Here is a 6,367-nt window from a genome sequence, read left to right as displayed (position 1 = left end):
ATTTTTCTCATTTCGCTTTCGAATAAAAACCCATTTGTATCTAACAGGTTTTATACCTTCAGGTGTAAGGACTATAGGTCCAAAAATATTACGTTTATTTAGCGAATCCAATTCAACCTGGATGACATCTTTCCATTTTATCCAATCCTTTCGATTTTTACATTCACCAAAAGATTTTGGTTCATGATCTTCATTATCATTTATGATGTCGATTGCCACATTATAAGAAAATATATCATCTATTTCTTCTATATCTTTTCGGTTCCATATTTTTTCAGTATTAATTTAATTGATAGAGATTTCACGATTCTCGTCAGTTTGTGGTTCTGACAGAACATTTTCATCATCATGTGTTTCTTCAGGAACAACATTCTCTATTTTGTGATCATCATGTGTTTCTTCAGGAACATCATTCTCTATTTTGTGATCATTGTGTTTCTCTATGAATTTTCTTTTTCGAAGATTTTTATCTCTGGAACCGACTGGCCTTCCACGCTTCAGGCGTTTTACGACATGATGACTTTGTTCAATTTATTTCTTTTTAATTTCAATTCGAGCAGTAGCATTTAGAGCATGTATATATGATTTAGTTATCCTTTTTGCATCTGTAAATGCATCTGGTATTTGATTTGCTATTCTTTGCAAGTGCACAATTTGCTGTACATCTTTTTCACATTGTTGTGTTCTTGGATCCAGATGTAAAAATGATGATACATACCATGTAATTTCCTTTTCTGTATGTTTCTTGTCTCCCCCTAACATTGGGAAGATTTCCTCATTAAAATGACAATCAGCAAAACGTGCTGTGAACAAGTCGCCTGTCTAAGGTTCAAGATATCGAATGATTGATGGACTATCATAACCGATATAAATTCCAATCTTTCTTTGAGGTCCCATTTTCTTTCGTTGAGGTGGTGCAATAGGCACATACACCATACATCCAAAAATTCAAAGATGAGAAATGTCTGGTTCTTTACCAAATGCAAGCTGCATTGGGGAGTATTTATGATATGCACTTGGTCTGATGCGAATTAATGAAGCAGCATGTAAAATTGCATGTCCCCATATAGAAATAGGAAGCTTTGTTTTCATAATCATTGGTCTAGCAATCATTTGCAGACGTTTAATAAATAATTCAGCCAATCCATTCTGTGTATGTACATGAGCAACAGGATGCTCAACAATGATTCCCATAGACATACAATAATCATGGAAAGTCTGAGAAGTAAATTAACCAGCATTATCAAGTCTAATTTTCTTGATCGTATAATCGGGAAATTGATTCCTCAATGTTATTATTTGAGCAAGTAATCTTGCAAATGCAACATTTCGAGTGGACAATAAACATACATGTGACCATCTGCTGAAGGCATCAATCAATACCATAAAGTATCTGAATGGTCCACATGGTGGATGGATTGGTCCACAAATATCACCCTGAATACGTTCAAGAAACATTGGTGATTCAGTTTGGATTTTGGCTGGTGATGGTCTTATAATAAGTGTTCCAAGAGAACATGCTTTACATTGAAACTTATTATTCTGAAAGATCTTCTGGTCTTTCAGCGGATGACCATGTGTATTTTCTATAATTTTTCGCATCATTGTTGAACCAGGATGTCCTAATCGATCATGCCAATTGGTTAATATTGAAGAATTATCAACTACCATGTTTGATTCAATGGGACTTATATGTGTATAATGCAATCCAGTAGGGAGCATTGGTAGTTTTTCAATCACATATTTCTTTCCTGATTTATATGTGGTAAGACACATATATTTCTCATTCCCTTCATTCATTGTTTGAGTATCATACCCATGGGAATATATATCATTAAAACTCAACAAATTTCTTTTCGATTGTGGTGAATATAAAGCATCATTGATCAAAAATTTTGTACCATTAGGTAACAAAAATTGTGCTTTACCACATCCTTTAATCAAGTCTACAGGACCTGATATTGTATTCACCGTTGTTTTTGTTGGTTTTAGTTCCAAGAAATATCTTTTATCTCGGAGGATAGTGTGCGTTGTACCACTATCGGGTATGCAAACTTCAGCTTTGCTCATAGCATTTTCCATATTTGAACTTCAAAAAATATGCAATGAAAAAAAATTAATGACAATACATATTTAAATATAACACATATCATAATTGTACAATAAAACATTATCATATAAATACATGAAAAATAAATTATTGTACATTTATATTCTACCACTATATTGTTCATTTTCAGAGAAATCATTGAGAAAATCTGCAGCATCAATATTGTTCATTTCTATCCCACCAACATATTGATCATTTCCAGAGAAATCATTCATAAAATCAGCAGCATCAAAATGAGTTGAATCACTCAAACGGTCACTTCGCTCAGTGAAGTTGGTCTCCTTTTCTTTCCCCTTTATCGATTCTTTATAAAGTTTGCAAAGATGCTCAGGGGCTCGACAAATACGAGACCAATGTCCTGGAGTACCGCATCTGAAACAAGAACTTTCAAATCTTTTCGAGTGATTTTCATTAACACTCATGTTTTCTTGATGCCTTTTCTGTGGATGGTTTGGGACGTTATTTTGAGATGAGTTATAGAAATAACTATCTCGATTATTTTCAAAACCACGGCCGCGTCCACGACCACGACCACTTCCTCGTCCACGTCCACGTCCACGACCTCGACCTCGACCTCGACCTCGACCAAAACCTTGTCTTTGAATTTGATTTTGGTTTCCAGGTTTAAATTCATTTTTACTTACAGCATTTACTTCTGGAAATGCTGTTGATCCAGTGGGTCGGGACTGATGATTTCTCATTAATAGCTCGTTGTTCTTTTCCGCCACAAGAAGACAGGCGATGAGTTCAGAATATCTCGCAAATCCACGCACTCTATATTGTTGCTGTAGTGTTATATTTGATGCGTGAAACGTGGAAAATGTTTTTTCAAGCATTTCCGATTCTGTAACCTCATGTCCACAAAATTTTAACTGCGAGATTATTCTATACATCGCTGAATTGTAATCACTGACTTTTTTAAAGTCTTGGAATCTTAACATATTCCATTCATCACGGGCGGTCGGAAGTATAACTTCCCTTATATGTTCAAATCTTTCTTTTAATCCTTTCCACATAGCCATGAGATCTTTTTCGATGAGATATTCACATTTCAAACCTTCATCAAGATGTCGGCGCAAAAATATTATAGCTTTTGTTTTTTCTTGTGATGAAGATATACCATTTTCTTTAATAGTGTCGCTTAGACCCAATGACTCAAGATGCATTTCTACATCGAGAGTCCATGGCATATAATTTTTTCCCGTAATGTCGAGTGCAACAAATTCGAGCTTTGTCAAGTTTGACATGGTGGTACTAAAAAAAATTATGATGCATTTTATTAGTTAATGAATATTGCAATATAAAGTAATGGATAAACAACAAATACAAGCATTCGTAAAAATAAAGAAAACACACGAGGAGATTATTCTCCGATAAGTACAAGATTCGTGAGTATTATAACCAAAATAATTAAAAATAACTTTGTGAAAGCCATCTTCTTTTTTCTTCAAAAATTTGATGAAGAATAATTTTAGAGAAGAAGAGAAAGTTGGAGTGATTGAATGTGTTTGTGAGATCATATTTATAGGGCAAAAACTAGCCGTTTTGTTACCGTTTATGACCGTTGGTGTACAAGAAAATAAATGTATGTATTTGTATAATTTTATGGTAATAATATGGTGTATATAATATTAGTAATGTTTTAAATAATTATGTATATCATATCACAATATTATAATGAGGTGTCATAAGATATTTTGTTTAAAAACCTTATAGACTTTTATACTTGTCGTATCCCTTACCGGGAGTGTGGGATGTCGTCTTAACATCCTCCCAGGATTTATAACAAGTTTTTTGAAAAATTTATTTTTATTATTTATAATAACATTATATTATATAGTAAATATATAAACAATAAATAAATAAACAATAAAATAAATATTATTACTTTTGTTACCTTTTTCTTCTGTTTTGGAGCTTGGAAAAATATGGAGGACTTTTAGAGCTTCGTGCTAATAACGTGTTGTGAAAAAGTAAAAATTTACGGTAAAAAGTAAAAATCTCAAACTCTCAAAATTATCACACTACACACTTTATAATATTTTTCTCTCAACTCAATTGTGATTTTCTTCACAAATGAGATATCTATTTATAGAAATTTTTTACAAATAATTCAAAAATAAATTACATCACTATTTATAGAAAATTTTTACAAATAATTCAAAAATAAATTACATCATTACCTTCATCATCACACACAAATTTCAATATTCAACACCTAATTTTACCTAATTTTCAACATTCAAATATTCAATACACACATTTTAAATATTATTTTTCAACAATAATAATAGTTAATTAATTAATCTTTTTTTTATTTTTTTTAAAAAAACCTTTCGTAAAATAGTAACCCTATCTAGAATAATTAATTATTAATTGCCAATGATATTAATAACAACTCAATTGAAGATGGATGCCAATAGATGATTAGATACTTACATTAACCAATTTTTTTTGATAAAACATAAACCATAATTTTCATCTAAAAAGTTTACAAAAAATTGAATAAAAATAATAATATGCCTTTAAATTATAATTATTCGAAACATATTTAAAGTTCTACTGGCTTATATATATTTGAATCTTCTCTAGCATTTTTTGGATTTAAATTACTGGAATATAATATCAAAATATCATTAAATAAAATTATTTACCTTCGATTCTGGTGGATTTCAAATACAAGGAAGAAAAAAAGTGAATTCGACTCTAAAAACTTCTACAACTACGGACATTTTGTCTTGGTTGTCATTTGAATTTTCAAATCAAATCTACAAATATAATTAAACTCAACCACTTGACGTGATTCTTAAAAAACACACGAACCCAAATTTATCTTAACAAAAGATAAATTCTCCTGCATGATTATCATTTCATTTCTAGAAATAAAATACATGATTTCTTCAACCTTCTTCTCTAAGACAAATTTTCGCCTCCCACTTTTGATTCTTCAAATTTTCTTCCAACAGTTCGCTATGTTGTATTTACACACCCAACCTAGATAAGTTTTGGGCAATCGGTTTTCTCGTGTCCAAAAACAGCTGAAGTTTTAAAATTTTTTATTTAACATTCAAATAATGTCTTTGGATATAGGGTGTTTATGAATTTTCTTTTAGTGAATTTACAATTCGACACCAGCTATTCTGATATTAGCGGATATATATCTTTTGGTATTTCCTACGAACAATTTTCTTGAACTCTTTTCTTCAATACTTCTAATCTTGTCTACGACTGGATCGCTTGTTACTCTTCTAAATTGCCCTAGAAATTTAGAAGAGATTTATCGTTTGAGATAAAAAATCAAGAGACGGTGAAACACAATTTTTTTCTTGAGGTGGCTGAATTTTTGAGAGCATGTAAGGAGAGAGTTTTCGAAATTTGCAAGGCTTGGAGGCTAAGGCTTGTGGCTACCTTCTTTAATATTGAACTATTAATCTAATTTTCTTAATTATAAGTTTAGGTTCTTTAATTAACATTAATGAGCTCATTAATTAATTCTTAATAGTCCAACTAGTTTAATTAGTTAATATATTAAAGTCCATTAAGAACTTTAATTAATTATCATGTTGGACTTATACTCCTACAAGTTCATTATGCATCTCTTATTACATTTAGTAAATCTTTAATAAACTGATCAATATTTGAGTTTAATATTTTAAATTTTCAATTTTTATAAATCCAACTCTTTGAATTTATTCTTTTCAAATTTTAATTATCATAAATTCAATTCATTGAGTTTATTATCTCATAATTTCATATAGTAGTGGGTTCACAATTCTTTGTGATTCATGACCTTTTCCTTTATCCAGGCTTACACTAATTTGCCTCATTCCATGCACCAACATTTGATAATGAGAATGTCAGAAATCATTTTATGTTTAAACTCATCGAATCATGGTAAAAGCGTCTAGTAACATCGCCCCATGATTCCCTAGATATCATTGATAGTGACTGCAAGAACCAATCGATTATGATTAACGTATAGTATAGTCTCTTCATCTCATATATCTCGATCGAATCTGCAACCATTGATTCATCAATGGTTGCATATTAGATTCGATAGCTATGTGATACATTCATGAAAATATTCGTAGTGTCATCGAATGCATAACTAGAGAACCCTTGTCCCTAATATACATCTTACACTCTGGCCAGATATTTCATGCACTACTATTTCGTTAAATCACATAGGATATTTACACCCGTAGATGAGCGGTGAATTCTCAACTACAATGCATTGGCTTCTACACATGTCACAAT

This window comes from Primulina huaijiensis, chromosome 2 (genome assembly GCF_012295235.1).
Source record: "Primulina huaijiensis isolate GDHJ02 chromosome 2, ASM1229523v2, whole genome shotgun sequence".
Classification (NCBI taxonomy): domain Eukaryota; kingdom Viridiplantae; phylum Streptophyta; class Magnoliopsida; order Lamiales; family Gesneriaceae; genus Primulina; species Primulina huaijiensis.
Note: the sequence above shows the minus strand (reverse complement) of the source record.